General features: G+C 46.6%; 31 pseudogenes; all 31 read left to right on the top strand.

Moving 5' to 3' along the window:
* The first annotated feature begins 115 nt into the window (after positions 1-115).
* LOC140295461 (5S ribosomal RNA) lies at positions 116-234 on the top strand (annotated as a pseudogene).
* Positions 235-503: 269 nt separating this feature from the next.
* Positions 504-622, top strand: LOC140269083 (5S ribosomal RNA; annotated as a pseudogene).
* Positions 623-894: 272 nt separating this feature from the next.
* On the top strand, positions 895-1,013 carry LOC140292467 (5S ribosomal RNA; annotated as a pseudogene).
* A 269-nt stretch (positions 1,014-1,282) lies between these two features.
* LOC140303847 (5S ribosomal RNA) lies at positions 1,283-1,401 on the top strand (annotated as a pseudogene).
* Positions 1,402-1,670: 269 nt separating this feature from the next.
* On the top strand, positions 1,671-1,789 carry LOC140305188 (5S ribosomal RNA; annotated as a pseudogene).
* A 269-nt stretch (positions 1,790-2,058) lies between these two features.
* LOC140293499 (5S ribosomal RNA) lies at positions 2,059-2,177 on the top strand (annotated as a pseudogene).
* A 647-nt stretch (positions 2,178-2,824) lies between these two features.
* LOC140288869 (5S ribosomal RNA) lies at positions 2,825-2,943 on the top strand (annotated as a pseudogene).
* A 269-nt stretch (positions 2,944-3,212) lies between these two features.
* On the top strand, positions 3,213-3,331 carry LOC140318092 (5S ribosomal RNA; annotated as a pseudogene).
* A 269-nt stretch (positions 3,332-3,600) lies between these two features.
* LOC140294883 (5S ribosomal RNA) lies at positions 3,601-3,719 on the top strand (annotated as a pseudogene).
* Positions 3,720-3,988: 269 nt separating this feature from the next.
* LOC140295462 (5S ribosomal RNA) lies at positions 3,989-4,107 on the top strand (annotated as a pseudogene).
* Positions 4,108-4,376: 269 nt separating this feature from the next.
* On the top strand, positions 4,377-4,495 carry LOC140300834 (5S ribosomal RNA; annotated as a pseudogene).
* A 272-nt stretch (positions 4,496-4,767) lies between these two features.
* LOC140292468 (5S ribosomal RNA) lies at positions 4,768-4,886 on the top strand (annotated as a pseudogene).
* Positions 4,887-5,155: 269 nt separating this feature from the next.
* Positions 5,156-5,274, top strand: LOC140303852 (5S ribosomal RNA; annotated as a pseudogene).
* A 269-nt stretch (positions 5,275-5,543) lies between these two features.
* On the top strand, positions 5,544-5,662 carry LOC140314803 (5S ribosomal RNA; annotated as a pseudogene).
* Positions 5,663-5,931: 269 nt separating this feature from the next.
* On the top strand, positions 5,932-6,050 carry LOC140287500 (5S ribosomal RNA; annotated as a pseudogene).
* A 269-nt stretch (positions 6,051-6,319) lies between these two features.
* Positions 6,320-6,438, top strand: LOC140296648 (5S ribosomal RNA; annotated as a pseudogene).
* A 269-nt stretch (positions 6,439-6,707) lies between these two features.
* On the top strand, positions 6,708-6,826 carry LOC140292469 (5S ribosomal RNA; annotated as a pseudogene).
* A 269-nt stretch (positions 6,827-7,095) lies between these two features.
* Positions 7,096-7,214, top strand: LOC140292892 (5S ribosomal RNA; annotated as a pseudogene).
* A 269-nt stretch (positions 7,215-7,483) lies between these two features.
* Positions 7,484-7,602, top strand: LOC140299682 (5S ribosomal RNA; annotated as a pseudogene).
* Positions 7,603-7,871: 269 nt separating this feature from the next.
* LOC140292715 (5S ribosomal RNA) lies at positions 7,872-7,990 on the top strand (annotated as a pseudogene).
* Positions 7,991-8,256: 266 nt separating this feature from the next.
* Positions 8,257-8,375, top strand: LOC140289054 (5S ribosomal RNA; annotated as a pseudogene).
* A 268-nt stretch (positions 8,376-8,643) lies between these two features.
* Positions 8,644-8,762, top strand: LOC140294145 (5S ribosomal RNA; annotated as a pseudogene).
* A 266-nt stretch (positions 8,763-9,028) lies between these two features.
* Positions 9,029-9,147, top strand: LOC140294294 (5S ribosomal RNA; annotated as a pseudogene).
* A 269-nt stretch (positions 9,148-9,416) lies between these two features.
* Positions 9,417-9,535, top strand: LOC140294510 (5S ribosomal RNA; annotated as a pseudogene).
* A 272-nt stretch (positions 9,536-9,807) lies between these two features.
* LOC140299376 (5S ribosomal RNA) lies at positions 9,808-9,926 on the top strand (annotated as a pseudogene).
* Positions 9,927-10,195: 269 nt separating this feature from the next.
* LOC140290323 (5S ribosomal RNA) lies at positions 10,196-10,314 on the top strand (annotated as a pseudogene).
* Positions 10,315-10,583: 269 nt separating this feature from the next.
* On the top strand, positions 10,584-10,702 carry LOC140284337 (5S ribosomal RNA; annotated as a pseudogene).
* Positions 10,703-11,359: 657 nt separating this feature from the next.
* LOC140293346 (5S ribosomal RNA) lies at positions 11,360-11,477 on the top strand (annotated as a pseudogene).
* Positions 11,478-11,746: 269 nt separating this feature from the next.
* LOC140286895 (5S ribosomal RNA) lies at positions 11,747-11,864 on the top strand (annotated as a pseudogene).
* Positions 11,865-12,133: 269 nt separating this feature from the next.
* LOC140270536 (5S ribosomal RNA) lies at positions 12,134-12,257 on the top strand (annotated as a pseudogene).
* A 269-nt stretch (positions 12,258-12,526) lies between these two features.
* LOC140293500 (5S ribosomal RNA) lies at positions 12,527-12,645 on the top strand (annotated as a pseudogene).
* The last annotated feature ends 133 nt before the right edge of the window (positions 12,646-12,778 follow it).

Here is a 12,778-nt window from a genome sequence, read left to right on the forward strand (position 1 = left end):
TCAGGGAAGAAGATATGCCCACTACACATCAGCCTTTCTCGGCAATTATCTGGTTACATAGAGGAACTGTATGATTCCAGTACCAATATAATGCACATTTGTCACAGACTTTGTTGCTTACGGCCACACCACCCTCAACATATCCGACCTTGTCCGATCACGGAAGCCAAGCACGGTTGGGCCTGGTTAGTACTTAGATGGGAGACTGCTTTGGAATACCAGGTGCTGTAAGCTTTTTCTCTTCTCTCTACCACCTGCATGTCTTTTGTTGCAACGTCTGATCACCCTGTGACACATGAGGAAGTTGGTCATCTTCAGCTTCTGCTGCTTTGTTGGCAGACACAAAGTGATCTGAGAGTCTCATTTTCAGCTGGAGAGAATTATCACGTCAGGGAACAAGATGTGCCCACTACACATCAGCCTTTCTCGGCAATTATCTGGTTACATAGAGGAACCGTATGACTCCATTACCTATATAATGCACATTTGTCACAGAAATTGTCGCTTACGGCCACACCACCCTGAATATGCCCGACCTCGTCTGATCTCGGAAGCCAAGCAGGGTTGGGGCTGGTTAGTACTTGGATGGGAGACTGCTTGGGAATACAAGGTGCTGTAAGCTTCTTCTCTTCTCTCTACCACCTGCATGTCTTTTGTTGCAACGTCTGATCACCCTGTGACACATGAGGAAGTTGGTCATCTTCAGTTACTGCTGCTGCTTTGTTGGCAGACACAAAGTGATCTGAGAGTCTCAGTTTCAGTTGCAGAGAATGATCACATCAGAGAAGATGATTTGCGCGCTACACATCAGCCTTTCTCAGCAATTATCTGGTTGCATAGAGGAACCGTATGATTCCAGTACCTATATAATGCACATTTGTCAGAGACATTGTTGCTTACGGCCACACCACCCTGAATAAGCCCGACCTCGTCTGATCTCGGACGCCAAACAGGGTTGTACCTGGTTAGTACTTGGATGGGAGACAGCTTGGGAACACCAGGTGCTGTAAGCTTTTTCTCTTCTCTCTACCACCTGCATGTCTTTTGTTGCAACGTCTGATCACCCTGTGACACATGAGGAAGTTGGTCATCTTCAGCTGCCGCTGCTTTGTTGGCAGACACAAAGTGATCTGAGAGTCTCAGTTTCAGCTCGAGAGAATAATCACGTCAGGGAAGAAGATGTGCCCACTACTTATCAGCTTTTCTCGGCAATTATCTGGTTACATAGAGGAACCGTATGATTCCAGTACCTATATAATGCACATTTGTCAGAGACATTGTTGCTTACGGCCACACCACCCTGAACATGCCCGACCTCGTCTGATCTCGGACGCCAAACAGGGTTGTACCTGGTTAGTACTTGGATGGGAGACCTCTTGGGAACACCAGGTGCTGTAAGCTTTTTCTCTTCTCTCTACCACCTGCATGTCTTTTGTTGCAACGTCTGATCACCCTGTGACACATGAGGAAGTTGGTCATCTTCAGCTGCTGCTGCTTTGTTGGTAGACACGAAGTGATCTGAGAGTCTCAGTTTCAGCTGCAGAGAATAATCACATGAGGGAAGAAGATTTGCCCACTACAAGTCAGCCTTTCTCGGCAATTATCTGGTTACATAGAGGAACCGTATGATTCCAGTACCTATATAATGCACATTTGTCACAGACATTGTTGCTTACGGCCACACCACCCTGAACATGCCCGACCTCGTCTGATCTCGGTAGCCAAGGAGGGTTGGGCCTGGTTAGTACTTTAATGGGAGACTGCTTGGGAATACCAGGTGCTGTAAGCTTTTTCTCTTCTCTCTACCACCTGCATGTCTTTTGTTGCAACGTCTGATCACCCTGTGACACATGAGGAAGTTGGTCATCTTCAGCTGCTGCTGCTTTGTTGGCAGACACAAAGTGATCTGAGAGTCTCAGTTTCAGCTGGAGAGAATAATCACATCAGGGAAGAAGATATGCCCACTACACATCAGCCTTTCTCGGCAATTGTCTGGTTACATAGAGGAACTGTATGATTCCAGTACCAATATAATGCACATTTGTCACAGACTTTGTTGCTTACGGCCACACCACCCTCAACATATCCGACCTTGTCCGATCTCGGAAGCCAAGCACGGTTGGGCCTGGTTAGTACTTACATGGGAGACTGCTTTGGAATACCAGGTGCTGTAAGCTTTTTCTCTTCTCTCTACCACCTGCATGTCTTTTGTTGCAACGTCTGATCACCCTGTGACACATGAGGAAGTTGGTCATCTTCAGCTGCTGCTGCTTTGTTGGCAGACACAAAGTGATCTGAGAGTCTCAGTTTCAGCTGCAGAGAATAATCACATCAGGGAAGAAGATGTGCCCACTACAAGTCAGCCTTTCTCGGCAATTATCTGGTTACATAGAGGAAGTGTATGATTCCAGTACTTATATAAGGCACATTTGTCACATATATTGTTGCTTACAGCCACACCACCCTGAATAAGCACGATCTCGGAAGCCAAGCAGGTTTGGGCCTGGTTAGTACTTGGAAGGTAGACTGCCTGGGAATACCAGGTGCTTTAAGCTTTTTCTCTTCTCTCTACCACCTGCATGTCTTTTGTTGCAACGTCTGATCACCCTGTGACACATGAGGAAGTTGGTCATCTTCAGCTGCTGCTGCTTTGTTGGCAGACACGAAGTGATCTGAGAGTCTCAGTTTCAGCTGCAGAGAATAATCACGTCAGGGAAGAAGATGTGCCCACTACAAGTCAGCTTTTCTCTGCAATTATCTGGTTACATAGAGGAACCGTATGATTCCAGTACCTATATAATGCACATTTGTCACAGACATTGTTGCTTACGGCCACACCACCCTGAACATGCCCGACCTCGTCTTATCTCGGAAGCCAAGGAGGGTTGGGCCTGGTTAGTACTTAAATGGGAGACCGCTTGGGAATACCAGGAGCTGTAAGCTTTTTGTCTTCTCTCGACCACCTGCATGTCTTTTGTTGCAACGTCTGATCCCCCTGTGACACATGAGGAAGTTGGTCATCTTCAGCTGCTGCTGCTTTGTTGGCAGACACGAAGTGATCTGAGAGTCTCAGTTTCAGCTGCAGAGAATAATCACATCAGGGAAGAAGATGTGCCCATAACAAGTCAGCCTTTCTCTGCAATTATCTGGTTACATAGAGGAATTGTATGATTCCAGTACCTATATAATGCACATTTGTCACAGAAATTGTTCCTTACGGCCATACCACCCTGAATAAGCCCGACCTCGTCTGATCTCGGAAGCCAAGGAGGGTTGGGCCTGGTTAGTACTTTAATGGGAGACTGCTTGGGAATACCAGGTGCTGTAAGCATTTTCTCTTCTCTCTACAACCTGCATGTCTTTTGTTGCAACGTCTGATCACCCTGTGACACATGAGAAAGTTGGCCATCTTCAGCTGCTGCTGCTTTGTTGGAAGACACGAAGTGATCTGAGAGTCTCAGTTTCAGCTGAAGAGAATAATCACGTCAGGGAAGAAGATGTGCCCACTACACATCAGCCTTTCTCAGCAATTATCTGGTTACATAGAGGAACCGTATGATTCCTGTACTTATATAATGCACATTTGTCAGACACATTGTTTCTTACGGCCACACTACCCTGAACATGCCCGACCTTGTCTGATCTCGGAAGCCAAGCAGGGTTGAGCCTGCTTAGTACTTGGATGGGAGACAGCTTGGGAATACCAGGTGCTGTAAGCTTTTTCTCTTCTCTCTACCACCTGCATGTCTTTTGTTACAACGTCTGATCACCCTGTGACACGTGAAGAAGTTGGTCATCTTCAGCTGCTGCTGCTTTGTTGGCAGACACGAAGTGATCTGAGAGTCTCAGTTTCAGCTGGAGAGAATAATCACATCAGGGAAGAAGATATGCCCACTACACATCAGCCTTTCTCGGCAATTATCTGGTTACATAGAGGAACTGTATGATTCCAGTACCAATATAATGCACATTTGTCACAGACTTTGTTGCTTACGGCCACACCACCCTCAACATATCCGACCTTGTCCGATCACGGAAGCCAAGCACGGTTGGGCCTGGTTAGTACTTAGATGGGAGACTGCTTTGGAATACCAGGTGCTGTAAGCTTTTTCTCTTCTCTCTACCACCTGCATGTCTTTTGTTGCAACGTCTGATCACCCTGTGACACATGAGGAAGTTGGTCATCTTCAGCTTCTGCTGCTTTGTTGGCAGACACAAAGTGATCTGAGAGTCTCATTTTCAGCTGGAGAGAATTATCACGTCAGGGAACAAGATGTGCCCACTACACATCAGCCTTTCTCGGCAATTATCTGGTTACATAGAGGAACCGTATGACTCCATTACCTATATAATGCACATTTGTCACAGAAATTGTCGCTTACGGCCACACCACCCTGAATATGCCCGACCTCGTCTGATCTCGGAAGCCAAGCAGGGTTGGGGCTGGTTAGTACTTGGATGGGAGACCGCTTGGGAATACAAGGTGCTGTAAGCTTCTTCTCTTCTCTCTACCACCTGCATGTCTTTTGTTGCAACGTCTGATCACCCTGTGACACATGAGGAAGTTGGTCATCTTCAGTTACTGCTGCTGCTTTGTTGGCAGACACAAAGTGATCTGAGAGTCTCAGTTTCAGTTGCAGAGAATGATCACATCAGAGAAGATGATTTGCGCGCTACACATCAGCCTTTCTCAGCAATTATCTGGTTGCATAGAGGAACCGTATGATTCCAGTACCTATATAATGCACATTTGTCAGAGACATTGTTGCTTACGGCCACACCACCCTGAATAAGCCCGACCTCGTCTGATCTCGGACGCCAAACAGGGTTGTACCTGGTTAGTACTTGGATGGGAGACAGCTTGGGAACACCAGGTGCTGTAAGCTTTTTCTCTTCTCTCTACCACCTGCATGTCTTTTGTTGCAACGTCTGATCACCCTGTGACACATGAGGAAGTTGGTCATCTTCAGCTGCTGCTGCTTTGTTGGCAGACACAAAGTGATCTGAGAGTCTCAGTTTCAGCTCGAGAGAATAATCACGTCAGGGAAGAAGATGTGCCCACTACTTATCAGCTTTTCTCGGCAATTATCTGGTTACATAGAGGAACCGTATGATTCCAGTACCTATATAATGCACATTTGTCAGAGACATTGTTGCTTACGGCCACACCACCCTGAACATGCCCGACCTCGTCTGATCTCGGACGCCAAACAGGGTTGTACCTGGTTAGTACTTGGATGGGAGACCTCTTGGGAACACCAGGTGCTGTAAGCTTTTTCTCTTCTCTCTACCACCTGCATGTCTTTTGTTGCAACGTCTGATCACCCTGTGACACATGAGGAAGTTGGTCATCTTCAGCTGCTGCTGCTTTGTTGGTAGACACGAAGTGATCTGAGAGTCTCAGTTTCAGCTGCAGAGAATAATCACATGAGGGAAGAAGATTTGCCCACTACAAGTCAGCCTTTCTCGGCAATTATCTGGTTACATAGAGGAACCGTATGATTCCAGTACCTATATAATGCACATTTGTCACAGACATTGTTGCTTACGGCCACACCACCCTGAACATGCCCGACCTCGTCTGATCTCGGTAGCCAAGGAGGGTTGGGCCTGGTTAGTACTTTAATGGGAGACTGCTTGGGAATACCAGGTGCTGTAAGCGTTTTCTCTTCTCTCTACAACCTGCATGTCTTTTGTTGCAACGTCTGATCACCCTGTGACACACGAGGAAGTTGGCCATCTTCAGCTGCTGCTGCTTTGTTGGAAGACACGAAGTGATCTGAGAGTCTCAGTTTCAACTGAAGAGAATAATGACGTCAGGGAAGAAGATGTGCCGACTACACATCAGCCTTTCTCAGCAATTATCTGGTTACATAGAGGAACCGTATGATTCCTGTAGTTATATAATGCACATTTGTCAGACACATTGTTGCTTACGGCCACACCACCCTGAACATGCCCGACCTCGTCTGATCTCGGAAGCCAAGCAGGGTTGAGCCTCCTTAGTACTTGGATGGAAGACCTCTTGGGAATACCAGGTGCTGTAAGCTTTTTCTCTTCTCTCGACCACCTGCATGTCTTTTGTTGCAACGTCTGATCACCCTGTGACACATGAGGAAGTTGGTCATCTTCAGCTGCTGCTGCTTTGTTGGCTGACACAAAGTGATCTGAGAGTCTCAGTTTCAGTTGCAGAGAATGATCACATCAGAGAAGATGATTTGCCCGCTACACATCAGCCTTTCTCGGCAATTATCTGGTTGCATAGAGGAACCGTATGATTCCAGTACCTATATAATGCACATTTGTCACAGTTATGGTTGCTTACGGCCACACCACCCTGAATATGCCCAACCTCATCTGATCTCAGAAGCCAAGGAGGTTTGGGCCTGGTTAGTACTTCGATGGTAGACATTCTGGGAATACCAGGTGCTGTAAGCTTTTTCTCTTCTCTCTACCACCTGCATGTCTTTTGTTGCAACGTCTGATCACCCTGTGACACATGAGGAAGTTGGTCATCTTCAGCTGCTGCTGCTTTGTTGGCTGACACAAAGTGATCTGAGAGTCTCAGTTTCAGTTGCAGAGAATGATCACATCAGAGAAGATGATTTGCCCGCTACACATCAGCCTTTCTCGGCAATTATCTGGTTGCATAGAGGAACCGTATGATTCCAGTACCTATATAATGCACATTTGTCAGAGACATTGTTGCTTACGGCCACACCACCCTGAATAAGCCCGACCTCGTCTGATCTCGGACGCCAAACAGGGTTGTACCTGGTTAGTACTTGGATGGGAGACAGCTTGGGAACACCAGGTGCTGTAAGCTTTTTCTCTTCTCTCAACCACCTGCATGTCTTTTGTTGCAACGTCTGACCACCCTGTGACACATGAGGAAGTTGGTCATCTTCAGCTGCTGCTGCTTTGTTGGCAGACACGAAGTGATCTGAGAGTCTCAGTTTCAGCTGGAGAGAATAATCACATCAGGGAAGAAGATGTGCCCACTACAAGTTAGCCTTTCTCGACAATTATCTGGTTACATAGAGGAACTGTATTATTCCAGTACCTATATAATGCACATTTGTCACAGACATTGTTGCTTACGGCCACACCACCCTGAACATGCCCGACCTCGTCTCATCTTGGAAGCCAAGCAGGGTTGGGCCTTGTTAGTACTTGAATGGGAGACTGCTTGGGAATACCAGGTGCTGTAAGCTTTTTCTCTTCTCTCTACCACCTGCATGTCTTTTGTTGCAACGTCTGACCACCCTGTGACACATGAGGAAGTTGGTCATCTTCAGCTGCTGCTGCTTTGTTGGCAGACACGAAGTGATCTGAGAGTCTCAGTTTCAGCTGAAGAGAATGATCACATCAGAGAAGATGATATGCCCGCTACACATCAGCCTTTCTCTGCAATTATCTGGTTATATAGAGGAAGTGTATGATTCCAGTACCTATATTATAAACATTTTTCAGAGAGATTGTTACTTACGGCCATACCACCCTGAATAAGCCCGACCTCATCTGATCTCGGAAGCCAAGCAGGGTTTGGCCTGGTTAGTACTTGAATGGGAGACCGCTTGGGAATACCAGGTGCTGTAGGCTTTTTCTCTTCTCTTTACCACCTGCATGTCTTTTGTTGCAATGTCTGATCGCCCTGTGACACATGAGGAAGTTGGTCATCTTCAGCTGCTGCTGCTTTGTTGGCAGACACAAAGTGATCTGAGAGTCTCAGTTTCAGTACCAGAGAATAATCACATCAGGGAAGAAGATGAACCCACTACAAGTCAGCCTTTTTCGGCAATTATCTGGTTGCATAGAGGAACCGTATGATTCCAGTACCTATATAATGCACATTTGTCACAGACATTGTTACTTACGGCCACACCACCCTGAATATGCCCGACCTCGTCTAATCTCGGAACCCAAGCAGGGTTGGGCCTGGTTAGTACTTGAATGTTAGACCGCTTGGGAATACCAGGTGCTGTAAGCTTTTTCTCTTCTCTCTACCACCTGCATGTCTTTTTCTGCAATGTCTGATCGCCCTGTGACACATGAGGAAGTTGGTCATCTTCAGCTGCTGCTTTGTTGGCAGACATGAAGTGATCTGAGAGTCTCAGTTTCAGCTGAAGAGAATGATCACGTCAGGGAAGAAGATGTGCTCACTACAAGTCAGCCTTTCTTGGCAATTATCTGGTTATATAGAGGAACCGTATGATTCCTGTACCTATACAATTTATATTTGTCACAGACATGGTTGTTTACGGCCACACCACCCTGAATATGCCCGACCTCGTCTGATCTTGGAAGCCAATTAGGGTTGGGCCTGTTTAGTACTTGGATGGGAGACCCCTTGGGATTATCAGGTGCTGTAAGCTTTTTCTCTTCTCTCAACCACCTGCATGTCTTTTGTTGCAACGTATGATCACCCTGTGACACATGAGGAAGTTGGTCATCTTCATTTTCTGCTGCTTTTTTGCAGACACGAAGTGATCTGAGAGTCTCATTTTCAGCTGGAGAAAATTATCACGTCAGGGAACAAGATGTGCCCACTACATATCAGCCTTTCTTGGCAATTATCTGGTTGCATAGAGGAACCGTATGATTCCAGTACCTATATAATGCACATTTGTCACAGATAATGTTACTTACGGCCACACCACCCTGAATATGCCCGACCTCGTCTGATCTAAGAACCCAAGCAGGGTTGGACCTGGTTAGTACTTGAATGGGAGACCGCTTGCGAATACCAGGTGCTGTAAGCTTTTTCTCTTCTCTCTACCACCTACATGTCTTTTGTTGCAACGTCTGATCACCCTGTGACACATGAAGAAGTTGGTCATCTTCAGCTGCTGCTGCTTTGTTGGCAGACACGAAGTGATATGAGAGTCTCAGTTTCAGCTGGAGAGAATAATCACGTCAGGGAAGATGTTTCCACTACTTATCAGCCTTTCTCGGCAATTATCTTGTTACATAGAGGAACCATATGATTCCATTGCCTATATAATGCACATTTGTCACAGAGATTGTTGCTTACGGCCCAACCACCCTGAATATGTCTGACCTCGTCTGCTCTCAGAAGCCAAGGAGGGTTGGCCCTGGTTAGTACTTGGATGAGAGACCGCTTGGGAATACCAGGTGCTGTAAGCTTTTTCTCTTCTCTCTACCACCTGCATGTCTTTTGTTGCAACGTCTGATCACCCTGTGACACATGAGGAAGTTGGTCATCTTCAGCAGCTGCTGCTTTGTTGGCAGACACGAAGTGATCTGAGAGTCTCAGTTTCAGCTGTAGAGAATAATCACATCGGGGAAGAAGATGTGCCCACTACAAGTTAGCCTTTCTTGGCAATTATCTGGTTGCATAGAGGAACCGTATGATTCCAGTACCTATATAATGCACATTTGTCACAGACATTGTTACTTACGGCCACACCACCCTGAATATGCCCAACCTCGTGTGATCTCGGAAGCCAAACAGGGTTGAGCCTGCTTAGTACTTGGATGGGAGACTGCTTGGGAATACCAGGTGCTGTAAGCTTCTTCTCTTCTCTCTACCACCTGCATGTCTTTTGTTGCAACGTCTGATCACCCTGTGACACATGAGGAAGTTGGTCATCTTCAGCAGCTGCTGCTTCTTTGTTGGCAGACACGAAGTGATCTGAGAGTCTCAGTTTCAGCTGCAGAGAATAATCACATCAGGGAAGAAGATGTGCCCACTACAAGTCAGCCTTTCTCTGCAATTCTCTGGTTACATAGAAGAAGTGTATGATTCCAGTACCTATATAATGCACATTTGTCACAGTTATTGTTGCTTACGGCCGCACCACCCTGAATATGCCCGACCTCGTCTGATCTTGGAAGAAAAGCAGGGTTGGGCCTGGTTAGTACTTGAATGGGAGACCACTTCGGAATACCAGGTGCTGTAAGCTTTTTCTCTTCTCTCTACCACCTGCATAACTTTTGTTGCAACGTCTGATCACCCTGTGACACATGAGGAAGGTGGTCATCTTCAGCTTCTGCTGCTTTGTTGGCAGACACGAAGTGATCTGAGAGTCTCAGTTTCAGTTGCAGAGAATGATCACATCAGAGAAGATGATTTGCCCGCTACACATCAGCCTTTCTCGGCAATTATCTGGTTGCATAGAGGAACCGTATGATTCAAGTACCTATATAATGCACATTTGTCAGAGATATTGTTGCTTACGGCCACACCACCCTGAATAAGCCCGACCTCGTCTGATCTCGGACGCCAAGCAGGGTTGTACCTGGTTAGTACTTGGATGGGAGACAGCTTGGGAATACCAGGTGCTGTAAGCTTTTTCTCTTCTCTCTACCACCTGCATGTCTTTTGTTGCAACGTCTGATCACCCTGTGACACGTGAAGAAGTTGGTCATCTTCAGCTGCTGCTGCTTTGTTGGAAGACACGAAGTGAACTGAGAATCTCAGTTTCAGCTGAAGAGAATAATCTCGTCAGGGAAGAAGATGTGCCCACTACACATCAGCCTTTCTCATCAATTATCTGGTTACATAGAGGAACCGTATGATTCCTGTACTTATATAATGCACATTTGTCACAGACATTGTTACTTACGGCCACACCACCCTGAATTTGCCTGACCTCGTCTGATCTCGGAAGCCAAGCATTGTTGGGCCTGGTTAGTACTTGGGTGGGAGACCGCTTGGGAATACCAGGTGCTGTAAGCGTTTTCTCTTCTCTCTACCACCTGCATGTGTTTTGTTGCAACGTCTGATCACCCTGTGACACATGAGGAAGTTGGTCATCTTCAGCTGCTGCTGCTTTGTTGGCAGACACGAAGTGATCTGAGAGTCTCAGTTTCAGCTGAAGAGAATGATCACATCAGAGAAGATGATATGCCCACTACACATCAGCCTTTCTCGGCAATTATCTGGTTTCATAGAGGAAGTGTATGATTCCAGTACCTATATAATTCACATTTGTAACAAACATTGTTGCTTATGGCCACACCACCCTGAATAAGCCCCACCTTGTCTTATCCTGGAAGCCAAGCAGGGTTGGGCCTGGTTCGTACTTCAATGGGAGACTGCTTGGGAATACCAGGTGCTGTAAGCTTTTTCTCTTCTCTCTACCACCTGCATGTCTTTTGTTGCAACATCTGATCACCCTGTGACACATGAGGAAGTTTGTCATCTTCAGCTTCTGCTGCTTTGTTGGCAGACACGAAGTGATCTGAGAGTCTCATTTTCAACTGAAGAGAATAATAACGTCAGGGAAGAAGATGTGCCCCCTACACATCAGCCTTTCTCGGCAATTATCTGGTTACATAGAGGAACTGTATGATTCCAGTACCTATATAATGCACATTTGTCACAGACATTGTTGCTTACGGCCACACCACCCTCAATATGCCTGACCTCGTCTGATCTCGGAAGCCAAGCACGGTTGGCCTGGTTAGTACTTGGGTGGGAGACTGCTTGGGAATACCAGGTGCTGTAAGCTTTATCTCTTCTCTGGACCACCTGAATGTCTTTTGTTGCAACGTCTGATCACCCTGTGACACATGAGGAAGTTGGTCATCTTCAGCTTCTGCTGCTTTGTTTGCAGACACGAAGTGATCTGAGAGTCTCAGTTTCAGCTGCAGAGAATAATCACGTCAGGGAAGAAGATGTGCCCACTACACATAAGCCTTTCTCGGCAATTATCTGGTTACATAGAGGAACCGTATGATTCCAGTACCTATATAATGCACATTTGTCACAGACATTGTCGCTTACGGCAACACCACCCTGAACATGCCTGACCTCGTCTGATCTCGGAAGCCAAGCACGGTTGGCCTGGTTAGTACTTGGGTGGGAGACCACTTGGGAATACCAGGTGCTGTAAGCTTTATCTCTTCTCTGGACCACCTGAATGTCTTTTGTTGCAACGTCTGATCACCCTGTGACACATGAGGAAGTTGGTCATCTTCAGCTTCTGCTGCTTTGTTGGCAGACACGAAGTGATCTGAGAGTCTCAGTTTCAGCTGCAGAGAATAATCACGTCAGGGAAGAAGATGTGCCCACTACACATAAGCCTTTCTCTGCAATTATCTGGTTACATAGAGGAACCGTATGATTCCAGTACCTATATAATGCACATTTGTCACAGAGATTGTCGCTTACGGCCACACCACCCTGAATATAATATGCCCGACCTCGTCCGATCTCGGAAGCCAAGCGGGGTTGTGCCTGGTTAGTACTTGGGTGGGAGACTGCTTGGGAATACCAGGTGCTGTAAGCTTTTTCTCTTCTCTCTACCACCTGCATGTCTTTTGTTGCAACGTCTGATCACCCTGTGACACATGAGGAAGTTGGTCATCTTCAGCTGCTGCTGCTTTGTTGGCAGACACAAAGTGATCTGAGAGTCTCAGTTTCAGCTGGAGAGAATAATCACATCAGGGAAGAAGATATGCCCACTACACATCAACCTTTCTCGGCAATTATCTGGTTACATAGAGGAACTGTATGATTCCAGTACCAATATAATGCACATTTGTCACAGACTTTGTTGCTTACGGCCACACCACCCTCAACATATCCGACCTTGTCCGATCTCGGAAGCCAAGCACGGTTGGGCCTGGTTAGTACTTACATGGGAGACTGCTTTGGAATACCAGGTGCTGTAAGCTTTTTCTCTTCTCTCTACCACCTGCATGTCTTTTGTTGCAACGTCTGATCACCCTGTGACACATGAGGAAGTTGGTCATCTTCAGCTGCTGCTGCTTTGTTGGCAGACACAAAGTGATCTGAGAGTCTCAGTTT

The sequence above is a fragment of the Leuresthes tenuis genome, unplaced genomic scaffold (genome assembly GCF_036924035.1).
Source record: "Leuresthes tenuis unplaced genomic scaffold, fLeuTen1.0.hap1 SCAF_1, whole genome shotgun sequence".
Taxonomy (NCBI): Eukaryota; Metazoa; Chordata; class Actinopteri; order Atheriniformes; family Atherinopsidae; genus Leuresthes; species Leuresthes tenuis.